We start from the raw sequence: 16,966 nt of genomic DNA, 5'->3' as shown, positions 1-16,966 counted from the left end.
TGAAGCTGATTTCTCACACCCACAGCTTGATTTATTTTTCTCAGGTTAAATTGACGTTTCTCAGACCACATCCTACCATGATAATTTATTTAAATTGGGGCTCAGCAAACAGCTATTTTATTATTTGAATTAACATTTTGGAGCAGCTGCAACTTTAAAATGTTTTTGGATTCATTCTAACTTGAAGGTTCCTTTTAACCTAGAGACCCCACAGTGGTCTTACTTTGTTTTCCTGAATATTGGTGCCTTTCACTGTCTTCTGCAGATTTAATGGATCTATGAGGATTCATGCCTGTTACCAAGTACAGTAACTCCCCACTTAATGTCCTCTCACTTAACCTTGTTTTGATCTTGCGTCCCTGCTCCATTACAGAACATGCTCCATTTAAAGTTGTGCGATGCTTCGCTATAACGTCGTTTGGCTGCCTGCTTTGTCCACAGCTGGCAGCCCCCCAGCACCTCCCCTACGCACCACCCCCCCCAGCACCTCCCACCTGCTGGCAGACCCCACGGATCAGCGCCTTCCCTGTGCTCCCCCTGCCTCCTGCCCGTGGCAATCAGCTGACTTGTGGCATTCAGGAGGGAGGGGAGAGGAGCGAGGACTCTGTGCACAGACTCCCCTTCCCTCCCCTGCCTCCTGAACGCTGCAAACCAGCCACAGGCAAGAGGCAGGGGAGGGGGGAGGCTGCGCACCAAGTCCTCGGTTCTCCCGTCATGCCCCCTGAACACCACAAGCCAGCTGATTGCCACGGGGATGGGGGGGAGGACACAGTGCGCCTCTCCGCTGCTTCCTGCCTGCGACAATCAGCTGGCTTGCGGTGTTCGGAGGGAGGGGGAGCTTGTGCCCTGTGTCCTCGCTCTTCTTCCCCCCTCCCTCCCGCCAGCAGCAATCAGCTGGCTTGCGACATTCAGGTGTGCCGAAAAAAGGGGGGGAAGAAGAGGCAGGTTAAGGGTGGGGGCTTGGGGAAAGGGGTGGAGTGGGTGGGCCGAGGGTTGAGCCACCTGCACATGGGCCCTCCTCCCTGGCCCCTATCTTTAAGAGATCCAAATGCAGGTATTTTGTGCCAACCAAGGGCCATGAATACTTACATTCCCTCTCTGCCCCCAATTCCCTTGTGGTAGAGGCAGTTAACCACAAAGAGAGGCAAGAGCAACCCGGGGTCACCCCCAAAAATAAAGACTCGAGGAGGCTGGATCTCTTTGGATGCAAAATTTGTCTTCCAGCCTTCAGCTGAGAGTGGCCAACCACCAAGCCCTCCTTGGCTAGTATCACTTCAATATGTGGCAAGCCATGGCCAAGTTTGAAGGGTTGCTCCCTGAGGCTTCCAAGAAGGGGTTTCAAGCAATCCTCGATGAGGGCATGACCGCAGCCAGGGTAGCCCTCCAGGCAGTGTCGGACGCCACTGATGCTGCCCACACCATGGCTTCCACTATCTCCATGCAGTGAGCCTCTTGGCTGCTCCTCTCTGGCTTGTCATCTGAGGCTCAGCAGTCAATACAGGACTTGCCCTTCGGCAGCCGAGCACTATTTGCGGAGCAAACAGATAGCAAGTTGAATGGCCTCAAGGACTCCCAGGGTTTTCAGGGTGGTGCAGGTCCTTATGTCCCAGCCCCGGCGTGTAAGCGGTTCAAACAGCAGCAGCCTCAGGGTCAGGGGAGCCAGCCTCGGCAGGACGAGTCCCACAAGCAAGCCAAGGGCTACAAGCGACATCCAAGCCACCTGCCTCCACCCTCTTCCCAGTTGGGCTCAACCCGTGCCAAGCAAGGGGCCAAACAGTCATTTTGAGGGTGCGCCTGAGGGTGACCTACCAGACTATTCCCCGGATCCATCTGTCCCAGTGTTCTCCAACTGCCTTTCCCTTTTTTTCTCCCTGCTTGGACTGCTATAATCTCGGACCAATGGGTCCTCAGCACAGTGAAACAGGGTTATACCCTCCAGTTCTTTTCTACCCCCCATTCCCACCCACCTTCCCCATCCCTCTTTAGGGACCCCTCTCATGAGAGTCTCCTCGCACAGAAGGTAAAGGGGTTGCTACAGCTGTGCAGACAGTCCCTGGCTGTAGTCAGAGGGAATGGGGAGACTTCTGCGATGAGGTTCGTCAGCCTGTGGAATCTTTCCTGTGGCAGGAACGCCCTGGTTCAGGTCGAGTCAAGGATTGTTCTGATGAACTCTGTCCTCTGCACTGGCACTAACATTGACTTTTTGTTGTCTACCAGAAGGCCCAGAGAGCAGCACGTGGCTTGAAACACTGCAACTCTTTGGACTTGAGACCTGTAACTGCCCTTGACGAGCCGCTTGTCAAGGTATGGGTCGATCTGGGTACACCGATGCCTGAGGTAAGCCACAAACACCGACGTGCACTTGGTAAACACCCTCGGTGCTGTCGCCAGGCCAAATGGAAGGACTAAAGACTAGTAGTGGTGGGGCCCCACCATAAACTGGAGGAAACATCTGTGTCCTTGAAAGATCACTATGTGGAAGCATGCGTCCTTCAAGTTGTGGGTGGCATACCAGTCTCCGAAGCCAGGGAAACCATGCGGACTTTTAACTTCTTTAGGTACTTGTTGAGCTCTCACAGGTCCAGGATGGACCGTACACCACCCTTGGGCTTTGGAATTAAAAAGTACCAGGAATAGAAACCCCTGTTCCTGTAGCGGCTGGGGCACCCAGACCTGCTGGGCTAAAGTGGCCCAGCCCCAGGCGTGGCTGGTGTGGCACAGCTCTCCCCCAGCCCGGACCTGCTTAGGCCGGGAGTGGGGTGCCTATCCTACAGCCTGAGCCCCAGAGCTGCCGCCACAGGGAAAGGTGCCTCTCCCCTGCCCCCAGCCTAGGTGCTGCTGCAAGGGGAGAGAGCTGGGGGAGTCCTTTCTCCCCACCGTAGCCCCTGAGCACCCTCCTGCACCCCAAACCCCCCTGCACTCTGGCCCCACCCCAAAGCCTGCACCCCCAGCTGGAGCCCTCAGCCCCTGCACCCAACCCTCTGCCCCAGCCCCGAGTCCCTCATTCCTGGCCCCACCCTAGAGCTTGCACGCCCAGCCGGAGCCCTCACCCCCTGCACCCAACCCTCTGTCCCAGCCCTGAGCCCCCTCCCACACTCCAAACCCCTCGGCCCCACACTCATCCCATGAATTTTATGTGCACCAATATGGAGGTGATGTGTCACACATCACCTCCATATTGGTATACATAAAATTCATTTCATACATGGGTGGGAAAAATTAGAGGGAACACGGGTCGCAACCTGTTCACACTACCATCAACTTGGGAGGCATTCGTGGCAGCCAGGGACCTACTTTTGTTGCCGGTATCTGTGTCTCTGGTGATGCAGGATTCAGCGCTGCTGGTACTATTGAGCAGCAGGGATGCATCCCCCAGCCACCACCTGGTACCAGGACTGTCTTCAGCGGAAAACCATCCATGGTTGTCATATCGTAGGCTTCACTGCAGCACTGATCACCAGCACCAACAGGGTCCACACACCCCAGGACTCTTCATTGTTGTCTGAGTCGGGAGTGGGGTCCTACTCTTCTTGTCATCGCAGCTGCCTGCGCTACTCCCATGGAGGCACTCCTACTCCACTATGGCCCCAAGCGGGGGGATACCACCAAGTTTGGCCACCTGGTCCATAGGGGTTGGCACCCATGCAATGGCCCTTCTGGAACCCATGGTGGTTCTGCCCAGGCCAGGGCACTCTCTTGAGACACTTCTTCTCAGTGGTCTCTGAGAGCAGAGGACTACTGATACCTCGCTGTGAGACTCCCAATATGGACTCCGGTACCAAGCTCAGCACTGCACCTCAAGAGGAGGCCCTGCAGATCCTGGTCAAGACAGGGAGGATTGGAGGTCCCTTAACCAGCTCCTCTTCCTCCTCCCCAGATGAGGCTGTGGGGGCAGTGGGCACGTCCCCTCCACAAGGCTCACCAAGACTTGCTAAAGCAGGTAGGCTCGAATCTATGTTTCCAGGCACAGGTGGTCAAGGAGGTCTCCCACAGTCTGCTGGACATTCTGATGGTGACAGGTCCTTCAAAGGTGGCTCTATCCCACAACAAGGCTGTCATGAACCCAGTTAAGGTGCTGTGGGAGACCCACGCTTTCCTCCCTCCCACGGCAAAACATGGAGTGGAAGTATTTCGTACTTGCCAAGAGTTGTGAGTTCTTATGCTCTGATCCTCCTCCAGGATCCCTGGTCATGGTCGTTGCCAATGGGAGAAATTTCCAAGGACGGTCGGGCACAGTGCCTAAAGCAAAAGACCCAAAAAGTGCGACCTATTCAGCCAGAAAACCTTCATTATAAGAGGGTCGCAACTTTGTATAGCAAACCAACAGGCGCTGCTGGGCCGCTATGATTTTAGTATGTGGGAAGCTATGCAGAAATTTAAAGATCTGCTCCCTTAAGATGTCAGACAGGAGTTCTCACTGATCAAGGATGGGAAAACAGTAGCTAGAGCCTCCTTAGAGGCACCACTGGGCACAGTTGATTCTATGGCCTGGTCTATGGCCACAGCTTTAACCATGGATAGAAGCTCTTGGCTACAGTCATTGGGTCCTCCCCAGGAGGTGCAACAAACCCTCTGAGATCTCCCCTTTGAAGGGTCCTCGCTCTTCTCAGAGCAAACCTATGCTAGACTCCATGGTCTTAAAGACTCTAAGGCAACTCTGAAATCCCTGGGGTTATGTACCCCAGTGGCTTCTAGAAAGCATTACAGGCCCCAACAGACTGGCTGATACTTTGCCCAGCCACCCACTCAGGACCCGCAGGGGAGGAAGAATGGGGTTCAGGCATAAACCACCTCCACCAGCTCCCCCTACAGGGCTGGTGCAGGCCACCCCCAGGCACTCTGAGCTTGAAACACTCCTTTTGACGAGAGGCTCGAGGTTGACATCTTAGGCCCTGTAACATCGAATCCAGTTACCCCTCTATTTTCTGACCACCTGTCCCTCTTCAGTGCTTAGGCTCGCATTACTTCAGACCATAGAGTGCTCAGCACAATAGAAGTGGGATACATCCTCCAATTTGTGTCACGAGCAACTCTTGGTGCAAGAAGTCCAGTCCCTCCTTTGGGTGGGAGCCGTAGAAGAGGTTCTACATCACTTAAGAGGAAAGGGGTTCTATTTCCATTATTTCTTAATCCCAAAACCTAAGGGGGTCTCAGATCTCATCCTAGACCTGCGTTGCCTCAACTGCTATCTCAAGAACTTCAAGTTCCAAATAGTCTCCCTGGCTTCTATCATCCCCTCCCTGGATCTGGGAGACTGGTATAACACCCTCAATCTGAAAGATGCGTACTTTCACATCGCCATCTTCATGGGACACAGATGCTCCCTCCAGTTTATGGTAGATCCCAACCACTATCAGTTTGCGGTCCTCCCATTTGGCCTAGAGACAGCACTGCAGATATTCACCAAGTGCATGTCGGGCGGGGCTGCCTACCTCAGACATCAGGGTGTCCAGATCTACCCATACCTCGACGACTGGCTAGTCAAGGGCAGAGCCAGGTCCAAAGGGATGTCGCGATGCTGTTAGCCACCTACCATTGCCTCAGTCTGTTGGTGAGCAACAAAAAATCCAAGTTAGTTCTGGTACAAAGGATAGAGTTCATTGGAGCGGTGCTCGACTCGACCTGCGCCCGGGCATTCCTGCTGCTGGAGAGATTCAGGGCACTGACGGACCTCGTTGTGGAGGTCTCTACGTTTCCCCTGATCATGGCCAGGGTTTGCCTGTGCCTACTAAGTCACATGGTAGTGTGTACATATGCGGTGCACTGCGCCAGGCTCCGGATGCGACCCCTGCAACAATGGCTGGCGACGGTTTAACTCCGAGTCCAGGGACCACCTGGAGAAGGTCGTCACCATCCCCGCGACAGTATTTACCTCGCTGCGATGGTGGACCAACCCCAGGAAAGTCCTGGAAGGAGTTCCCTTGGTCAGCACTCCTCACTCAGTCAAGTTGGTTTCGGACACCTTGGACCTTGGCTGCAGGGCACACCTCTCCACCCTCCAGACCCAAGGTATGTGGTCCCCAGAGGAATTGGAGCTACACATAAACATCAAAGAGCTCAGGGCAGTGCGCAGAGCATGCACAGTCTTCCTACCTCACCTTTCAGGCAGAGTAGTCAAAGTCCTCATGGACAACACAGCCTCAATGTTCTACATCAACAGGCAAGGTGGAGCACGATCCTCGGCCCTCTGCCAAGAGGCACTCTGGGACTTCGGCATCAATCACAGAATCTATCTAGAAGCATGTCACCTTTCAGTTGCCAGAAACACGCTAGCAGATCACCTAAGCAGGGATTTCTCCTCTCACCGCAAGTGGATGCTCCACCCGAAGGTAGCCAGCATGATCTTCCAGAGGTGAGGAACTCCCCAAGTGGATTTATTTGCCACCAGGCAGAACAGGAGGTGCCACAGGTTTTGCTCCAGACGGGGTCTGGGCAAGGCTCCCTCTCAGATGCTTTCTTTCTGCCATGGGCAGGAAGCCTGATGTACGGGTTCCCTCTGATTCTGCTCATCAGCAAGGTCCTAGCAAAAATCAAGAGGGACAAGGCGCTGGTTATCATGATCACCCTGGCATGGCCTCACCAGCACTGGTTCGGGATGCTATCAAGCTTGTCAGCAATCCCTCCCTGGCCCCTGCCAAACTGACCGGACCTGCTGTCACAGGATCATGGCCGACTCTTGCACCCCAACCATGTGTCCCTCCACTTCACAGCATGGCTGAACCCAGATGAATGGGCCTGTTTGGAAGGACTCAGGAAGGTCGCCCTCAAGAGTAGAAAGCCCTCGACTAGGGAGACCTACTTGGCAAAGTGGACAAAGTTCTCCCGTGGGGCGGCCAAAAGGCGCATGTCCCCTTCGTATTCTTCAGTGCAGTCGATCTTGGACTACCTGCTTAATTTAAAGAACCAGGGCCTGGTACACTCCTCTATCACGTTGCATCTGTTGGCCATTTTGGCCTTTCATCCACCAATCCGGGGCAGACTGTGTTCTATCTATGACATGACGGTCAGGTTCCTTGGAGGCTTGAGAGACTCTTTCCTCAAGTGTGGTCCCCAGCCCCTCAGTGGGATCTCAACTTGGTTCTGCCAGGCTCATGGGCCCGCCCTTTGAGCCTTTGGTCTCATGCTCTGTCTCATCTATCATGGAAGGTAGCTTTCCTGGTGGTGGTGATGATGTTGGCGAGGCAAGTCTCCGAGCTGCAAGCCCTGACCTCAGAACCTCACCATACGTAGTCTGCTATAAGGACAAGGTACAGCTCCGGCCCCACCCGGCCTTCCTTCCCAAGGTGGTGTCTGCTTTCCACATGAGCCAGGACATCTTCCTTCCAGTCTTCTGCTCTAAGCCCCATGAGACTAGTGAACGCTTTGGATGTAAGAAGTGCTCTGGCTTTCTACCTAGATCAGACAAAGCCTTTCTGTAAGTCTACTCAGCTTTTCATCTCTACAGCTGATAGGATGAAGGGCCTCCCAATGTCCACGCAGAGGATTTCTAAGTGGATCACCTCTTGCATTCAGACCTGCTATGAGTTGGCGGGAGTCCCTCCACCGTGAAGAGTCAGAGTCCACTCGCCCAGAGCGCTGGCCTCTTCGGTGGCCTTCCTGGCACACTTCCCAATTTAGGATATATGTAAAGCTGCGACATGGTCCTCTGTGCACACGTTCATGGCCCACTACGCCATCGCTCAGCAGGCCAGGGACAACGCTGGGTTTGGAAGAGCTGTGTTGCAATCTACATATCTGTGAACTCCTTACTCACCTCTGAGGGGTACTGCTTGGGAGTCACCTAAGTTGAATGGACATGAGCAAGCACTCAAACAAGAAAAGACAGTTACCTTTTCCATAACTGGTGTTCGAGATGTGTTGCTTATGTCCATTCCACAACCTGCCCTCCTTCCCCGCTGTCGGAGATTCCTGCAGGAAGGAACTGAGGGTGCGGGGAACCAGCGACGCCTTTATACTGCGACGTGTGTGCCACTACAGGGGGCGCCAGAGCCAGTCCCCTATGGATATTGCTGAGGGAAAAACTTCTGGCACTAGTGCATTTGGTGAGCACACACATCTAAGTTGAATGGACATGAGCAACACCTCTTGAAGAACACAAGTTATGGAAAAGGTAACTGTCTATTTTCCAACTCTGGGGGGCTCCCCAGATAGACGCAGATACATGTGTTTGGTACCCGAAGCAACAGGAAATGCCACCAGTTCTACTCTCTCCGAGGCCACAGCCTGGGGTCTCTTATGGATGCCTTACTGCTATCGTGGATAGATCATTTGTATTCCGCTTTTCTTCCTATCCCACTAATGTACAAGGTTCTGATGAAGATCAAGTGGGACTAGGCATGAGTCATTCTCATAGCTCCTGTATGGCCCTGGCAACATTGGTTCACCACCCATCTCTGTGGAGGCCCCGCTTCTGCTTCCGCTATACCTGGACCTGATCGCCTGAGACCACAGTCATCTGCTCCACCCAAACCTCAGCTCTCTTCATCTGACAGTCTGGATGATCCACAGCTGAATCCTGAGGAGCAAACATGGTTTGAGCAAGTCTGTAAAGTTTGGTTAGGCAGTAGGAACCCCTCTACCGGACCACTTACCTCCGAAAATGGAAGCAGTTCTCCGCCTGGCCTTCCCAGCGCAGAGTTCCACCTGTGCAATCTTTGTTGCAGTCTATATTAGAGTACTTTTTGCATCTGAAACAACAAGGTCTAGCTATTTCTTCAAAGTCCACCTAGCAGCGATTTTGGCCTTCCAGCCCCAGTCAATCTCTGGTCTTAAAGGCCTAGAGAGGTTATACCATGCCCAAGTTAGAGATCCTATTTCTTCCAGGTTGTATTTCTTCTTAGGCCCTGAACCTCATCTTATTTTAGCTTATGGGTCCCCCATTTTAGCCACTGGTAACGTGCTTGCTCGTTCACCGCCCTTGGAAAGTGGCCTTTTTAGTGGCCATCACCTCAGCCAGAAGGGCTTCGGAAATTCATGCCCTCACATCGGCACCCCCATATATGATCTTTAAGGATAAGGTGCAGCTGCATCCGCACCCACCTTTCCTTCTGAAAGTGGTTTCACAGCGCCACTGCAGTCAAGCAATCTTCCTACCAGTGTTTTTCCCGAAATTGCATCTGAACAGGGAGGAGCAACATCTACACTCTGGATGTTAGGTGAGCCCGGGCGTTCTATATACACAAGATGAAGCTGTTTCACAGATCAACTCTGCTATTCATAGCAATAGCAGAGAGGGTGAAAGGCCTTCCCTTCTTCTTCAAGTGCTTGCTCATGTTGATTCCGTTCTAGGTGTGCACGCGCCCACATGCGTGGCTGTCAGAGATTTTTGCCTTAGCGGTCCCCATAGGGCTGGCTGCGGTGCCCTCTGGAGTGCCGTGCTCATGTCCTGGTATATCAGGCGCCACCGTCCCTGCACCCTCTCAGTTCCTTCTTACTACCCATGGTGGTCAGTCGGAGCACCTTTCTTGCTTAGTAAGAGCTAGCAGTTGTCTACCATTCTGAACATCATGCCTTAAGGCCGTTGTACATAATTCACTTTTGCTAGTCTTAAGTAGTTAAATAGTTAAGTAGTTAAGTGATAGTAGTTAGGGTCCCAGCGGGACTTTGCCCCAGGCGCAGCATGTCCCGGTCTGCCGGGTTTAAGCCCTGCTCAGACTGCAGCAGGCCTATTTCTGTGAGTGACCCACACGGCAGCTGCCTTAAGTGCCTGAGGGAGTTCCATGTTAAGGAGTGGTGCCGGATCTGCAAAAACTTTCGTCCCCACACCCCAAAGGAGCAGGACATCTGCCTCAGGGCTCTCCTGATGGATTCCACCCTCCGCCCAGCTTCTGAGCCATGCAGACAGGTTGTGCAGAATGCCACAGCCTCTATGCACAGCACATCGCCGGCACCCGGCTCCTCCTGGCACTATTTGCCATCACTGATGCCAAAGAAGAAGGCCAAGAAGCTCTCCGCGGCACCAAGCAAGAAGGCCCACGGTCATCTATCAAGGGACCTGGGCCTCCCTCCAGGCTGTTCCGGAGTCACAAGATTGTGCCTCCCTGGTTGGGGTGCCAAGGCCCCTTAAAGGCCTGCCACCGACTCCTGGGAGCGGTCTGGGACCCATACTTCTGCCTGCACCTTCATCATCCCAAGCTCCCTCAGTGCAGAGAGAGCACAGGTCTCCACCTGCTCCGATGACAACCCCAGTCTTGCAGGACCCAGCTAAGCTTCTCCAAGAGGCCAAGCCCAACATTAAGATCCCTCAGGGGACAGGGGAACAATGCCAGTCACTGGACAGGAGGCGTCAATCTTCACCGCCATGTCAGGGATCCCGGGGCAGATCCCCATTGTGTCGCGGGTCGCCTAGTCGAGCTCCCAGATCCCCGCGACGCTATTCTCTGGCACAGAGCCACCACTCCCATTACTATTCCTGACACTGCTCACTTTCTCGGTGGTCGTTCTTTAAGCATCTGTCCCGATCACCAGCATGGTGGGAGCCTTCCCCGTCCCAATACTGGTCTCCCCAGCACTGGTACTGCTCTCCACGCTACAGTTACTGTTCAGTTACACGTGGGCAATTGTCACTAGTAGCCACGATCACCAAACAAACGCAGGCGTCGACAACCCCTCCCTGGTTGCCGGAAGGGGGTTCCTCTGGGACGGAGGGCCAGTTTAGCCTATTGCCAAGGTCTCATTGGCATGATTGGGCACCGGAGCCCGCTCCCTCGTCTGTGGCACCGCACCTGGAGCATGGCCAGTGGCCAGCACAGTGGCCTTATTGGAGTGCATGGGGCGTACTGGTTGTGACTATGCCTCCTTCACAGCACTCCTCGGTGGCCATGGCAGAACATCGAGTGGCGACCCCACCGGACCCGGTACTGGAAGCCTGTTCTGAGGTCAGGGCAGAGGAACCTATAACCACCCCAAAGCCTTTTTCTCTGAAGGTGGTCGAGACTCCAGCACCCCCAGCAGTGGTCCAGTCTTCCTTGTTGTCCCCAGACAAGGCGGTCGTGGGACCTTCCACAGCCAGCCCGCTGGATGACTTTAGGGAACATCAAGCCCTTCTCCGGCATGTGGCTGAAAACTTGAGGATCAAAGTACAGGAGAGGGCGGAGCATGAGGACATTGTCTTCAACATCCTCTTGGCCTCTGTGCCCGCCCTGGTCGTCCTGCCTGTGCATGAGGGGGTCCTCAAGATAGCCAAAGATAGCTTTGTGGCAGACCTCCTCCTCCATCCCGCCCACCTCAAAATGGGCAGAGAAAAAATACTTTGTGCCAGCCAAAGGTTTCAATATCTCTATCCCCACCTGCCCCCGGGCTCAATGGTTGTATTTGCAGCCAATGAAAAGACAAGCAGGTCCCCATTTCTTGACTCCCAAAAACAAAGATGCTAAGAAGCTTGATTTATTTGGGAGAAAGATTTATTCTACCCCTAGCCTGCAATTTTGGGTTTTAATTTCTGGGATGGTCTCAAAAAGTTCTAGGAATCCCTTCCTCAGGGTTTGGCACTCTGATGGAGGAGGGTATGGTGGCAGCCAGATGCTCCCTGCAAATGGCATGGGACACGGACTCAGCGGAAAGGGTGGTCACATTGGCAGTGGTCATGCAACATAGTTCCTGGCTTCAGATGGCAGGCCTCTCCCAGGAGATGCAGGCCTCGATCCAGGACCTCCCCTTTGACAGAGTTGGTTGGTTCTCAGATCAAACGGATGCCAGGCTGCATGGGTTGAAGGACACTAGGGCTACCCTTCGCTCGTTGGGCATGCACACGCCACAATCAGCTAGGAAGCCTTTCTGACCACTGCCACTTACAAGACCCTGGTAGCCTTGTCAGGGACATGCAAGGAGAAGGGACATTAGTTTTAGTGGCTGTCGCCCTTCTTCCTCCCACTCACCAGCCCAGCCTGGGATGGCCAAACACGCAGGGGGCCAGAAATGATCATTTAGGGTGTGCCTGAGAGCTATGTCCCAGTTGACCAGACCTTACCTGTCTTTTCCTGAACTGCCTTTTCCCTTACCACTTGGCCTGGTTGCGGGTTACGTCGGACCACTGGGTCCTGGATATAGTGGCTCGGAGGTATACCCTGCAGTTTTTGGCCGCCCCTTCTTCCCACCTCTGCATTTTCCCGTCCCTCTTCAGGGACCCTTCTCACAAGCAACTTCTCGTTCCGGAGTTAGAGAAGCTCCTGGGCTTGGGGGCTGTGGAGGGGTTCTTCAGGACATGGAAGGAAGAGGATTCTATTCCCGCTACTTCCCCCCTTTGACCTTCAGGATTAGGCCTCAGGCCCATCCTGGACCTGCATAGCCTCAACAAGTTTCTCAAGAAGTTCCGCATGGTCTCCCTGGCCTCTATCATTCCTTCCCTGGATCCGTGGGACTGGTACACTGCTCTCAACTTAAAGGATGCTTACTTTCATGTCTCCATATTCCCGGGCCACAGGTGCTTTCTGCATTTCGTAGTGTCCAGACATTATCCTTTGGCCTGTCTTCGGCCCCCTCACTAAGTGTGTGGCTCTGGTAGCGGCTTACCTGAGACGTCGGGGGCGGGGGGCTCCAGCTCTTCCCGTATCTCGATGACTGGCTCATTAAAGGCAGGTCTCTGGAGCAGGTCTGACGGAGCTTCGGCCTGGTGTGGTCCGTCTGCAATGATCTGGGCCTGTTAATAAACACAGAAAAATCCACATTAACACTGGTCCAACGCATAGTTTATTGGAGTGGTTCTCGAACTCCACACGAGCCAGGGCCTTCTTTCTGGAAGCTCGGTTCCAGGCCATGTCAGATTTCATTGCCCACATGAAGAGCCAACCGCTTACCACAGCCCATACGTGCCTGCGTCTAATGCGCCACATAACTGCGTGCACATACATGGTCAGCCATGCCCATCTTCATCTACGACTTCTGCAGATGTGGCTGGCCTCGGTCTATATCCCTAGCAGACACGCCTGGACCAAGTGGTCACGGTGCTGAGTCACATCCTCTCGTCCTTGGACTGGTGGCTGGATCCCAAGTCGGTGCTACAGGGGGTTCCCTTTGTAACCCTGTCTCCATCGCTTACCCTGGTTTTGGACGCGTCTGACCTGGGCTGGGGAGCCCATCTGGGCAAGCTCAACACCCAGGGCCACTGGCTACACAGTGATCTGGCCCTTCACATCAATGTCAGGGAGCTCAAAGCAGTTCACCCGGCCTGCCAGGTGTTCTTTCTCCACCTGAAGGGCAGGGTGATGCAGGTCCTCATGGACAATATAGCCACGATGTACTACATCAACATGCAGGGTGGAACCAGGACTTTGGCCCTTTGTCAGGAAGTGCTCAGCCTCTGGGACTTTTGTGTGTGACATACCATTCGTCTGGTAGCTGCCCACCTGCCTGGAGCCAAGAACGTCCTGGCAGATCGCCTCAACAGGACCTTCTTGTATTGCCACAAATGGTCACTCCATCTGGAGGTGGTCAGCCTGATCTTCCGCAGGTGGGGGACTCCCGAGGTGGATCTTTGTGTGTCAAGACAGAACAGGAAGTGCCACATGTTCTGTTCTCTGCAGGGCGGGGACAAAGGTTCCCTGTCAGATGCCTTCCTAATCCTGACGTTGGGAGCACTGATATACAACTTCCCGCCAGTACCATTAATCCACAGAGTCCTGCCCAAGGGAAAGCAAGGCAAAGCAACGATCATCCTCATAGCCCCGGCATGGCCTCGTCAACACTGGTTCGGCATGCTGCTCAGTCTCTCAGCAGCCACCCTGATGCAGCAACCTCTTCGGCTGGATCTGCTGTCCAGAACCATGGCAACCTGCAGCACTCAAACCTAGAGTCGCTGCACTAGATGGCTTGGCTGTTCTGTGGCTGAGTACGGACGAACTGGGGTGTTCCACTGGTGTCCAGCAGATCCTTCTGGGCAGCAGGAAACATATGTGGCAAAGTGGAAGTGGTTCATGTGTTGGACCTCGGATCAACACATTCATGTGGAAGAGGCCCCGCTGCAAGACGTCCTGGACTATTTAATGAACCTTAAGCATCAGAGTCTGTTTCTATCTTTGATCAAGGTACACCTGGCAGCCATTTCGGTGTTCCACCCTCTGCTTCAAGGCCAATTGGTCTTCCCCCATCCCATGATGGGGCGCTTCCTGAAGGGTTTGGAGCACCTTCACCCGCATGTTCGAGACCTGGTCCCCCCTTGGGACCTGAATCGTGTGCTGTCCAGGCTCATGGGTCACCCCTTCGAACCCTTGGCTTTCTGCTCCCTTCTGCTTCTCTCCTGGAAGGTCTCCTTTGTGGTCGCTATAACTTGGGCCCGTAGGGTGTTCAAAATCAGGGCACTCATGTCAGAGCCCCCCTATACAGTCTTCTATAGGGACAAGTTCCAGCTACGTCCACACCCAGCCTTTCTGCCCAAGGTCGTCTCCCAGTTCCACACTTGTTCAAGACATTTACTTACCAGTCCTCTGTCCAAAGCCTCATGCGATGGATGAGGAGTGCAGGCTGCATATCCTGGATGTCATATGGGCGCTGGCCTTCTACTTTGATAGAACAAAGTCGTTCTGTAAGTCTACACAGTTGTTTGTTGCTGTCATGGATAGCATGAAAGGTTGCCCAGTGTCAGCCCGGAGAATCTCATCTTGGATCACGGCCTACATCCGCTGCTGCTACAAGCTGGTGAAGGTGCCCCCCGCCAGTGATCGTGATGGCTCATTCAACTAGGGTGCAGGCATCGTCAGCTGCCTTCCTGGCGCAGGTGCCAACCCACGAGATCTGTTGGGCTGCGACCTGGTTGTCTGTCCACATGTTTGCGTCACACTACGTGCTGACCCAGGAGGCTTGAGGCAATGCTGGCTTTGGCAGAGCAGTGCTGTGAGGCTGTGAACTCTGAGCCCACCTCCGCTGATCCTGCTTGTGAGTCACCTGGAATGGAATCAACATGAGCAAGCACTCAAAGAAGAAAAGACAGTTACCTACCTTTCATAACTGTTGTTCTTCAAGATGTGTTGCTCATGTCCATTCCATTACCCACGCTCCTGCCCCTTTGTTGGAGTTGTCAGCAAGAAGGAACAGAGAGGGTGTACGGGCAGCAACACCTGAGATACTGCAGCATGAGTGCGGCACTCCAGTGGGCACCACATCTGGCCCTATGGGTACCGCTAGGCAAAAATCTCCGGCTGCGCATGTCTAGAATGGAATGAACATGAGCATCCCATCTCAAAGAACAACAGTTACAAAAGGTAGGTAACCGTCTTGCCTCTGCCCAGAGAATCTCACCCTGGATTACATTGTGCATTCATACGTGTTATGAGCAGGCTGGCGTTCCGCCTCCTGTGAACCTGACCACTCATTCTATAAGATCGCAGGCCTCTTTCCTCGTGCAAGTCCCTATTCAAGACATCTGCAGAATGGCAACCTGGTCTTCAGTGCACATGTTCCCAACACATTATGCCATCACTCAGCAGGCCAGAGATGATGCTGGCTTCGGCCGAGCAGTTTTGCAATCAGCTTGTTCATGAACTCCGAGCCCACCTCCGATGCAACTGCTTGAGAGTCACCTACATTGGAATTGCAATGTGCGAGTGTGCCAAGAAAAAAAAAAGGTTAGTAACCTTTCTGAAACTGATGTTCTTTGAGAAGTGTTGCACATGTCCATTCCAAAACCCACCCCCCTTCTCTTGTTGGAGTCAGCTGGTAAGAAGGAAGTGAGGGGTGCAGGATCAGCAGGGCCCTTCATACCAACGCTATGGGTGCACGGCGCAGAAGGTGATAGAGCCGACCTAATGGATACCATGAGGGGAAAAAATTCCATCACCTGTGCTTGGGGTGCGCATGCGCCTCCATGGGACTGGACATCTTGAAGAACAGTTACAGAAAGGTTAGTAACCATTTTATCTCTTTTTTGTGTAAATAGGACAGGTGTGTGTCCCTGGACTGGAGAAGTCCTGGTTTTCAGGATCTGTCTTAGCACTATTATAGAAAGTAATGTTTGTTCCTAGCATTTGTAAAACCGAAGAGACTGGCTACCTGATGAAATCTGGTAAAACTGTGTACTGGTGAAACTGACAGCATGTTGGGTGAATGCATGTGCACCTCATGGACCATTCCCAGGTTTTGTGATATACTGTTGTTGCCATGCAGTCTCCTGATGACCATCCTTCTCACACTACCCCTTTTCTGGATCCATTTGGAACCTGAGACTGTGGGCACAGCTGCAACCGGTGAGCCTCTAGCTCATTGCCATATGCAGCACTATGGGACTGCTGGAAATGCCTCTGCTTATCTCCCTTGCACCACAGGTGATCACTGGATTGTGACAGGAGAAACAAAAAGGAGCGTGGGGGAGGCAGGATTGAAAATGGAGGTGATGGAGGATATGGCAGCGAGAGTGAGAGATACAAGGATGAGAATAAAAGGGCAGCAGAACCACAAGAAAATTAAAGCAAGATGGAGAAGAGGGGTGAGTAAGGAAAAAGGAATGAAAAGAGGGAGGAATGAGAAGCTTTTTTCTTCCCTGCCACCTCCTACATGCCAAAAACTTCCTGTGCACGCTGTCCTGACTCTGGTAAAATATCACCAGTGAGCTCTCCCACACCATGACAAGGGGTCTGATTTTTCACCTGAAAAATCTGACCACTCTGTAAATATTTTTTTAAATGTCATTGCCTCAAACTACTACTCTCAATTAGTTTCAGTTTTCTGTCTTAGACAAATCTGTATGTAAATTTAGTTGACATACTTGAAGCTTTCTGACCATTCATGTTCTGCTAGTATTATCACAAATCCTAAATCTTTCTTGATTCATTAAAGACTTTGAGTAGGTATTGATGAACTTAGCCTGGGGGTGGGGCAGGGCAGGAAGCTACATTCTACAGAAGCCATAGTAACTGGCTTTAGTGAAGGAAATGTGCTGTATAACAAGTGTGTGGATCGAAGTCTACTTTTTACAATAAAGATTTTTTTAGTGGTGCTGCAGATATAACCCGCTTCATTTCAGTAGAACTTTGTATCA

Source organism: Lepidochelys kempii, chromosome 3 (genome assembly GCF_965140285.1).
Source record: "Lepidochelys kempii isolate rLepKem1 chromosome 3, rLepKem1.hap1, whole genome shotgun sequence".
Taxonomy (NCBI): domain Eukaryota; kingdom Metazoa; phylum Chordata; order Testudines; family Cheloniidae; genus Lepidochelys; species Lepidochelys kempii.
The sequence above is the reverse complement of the archived record's forward strand: the minus strand, read 5'-3'. Positions refer to the sequence as shown.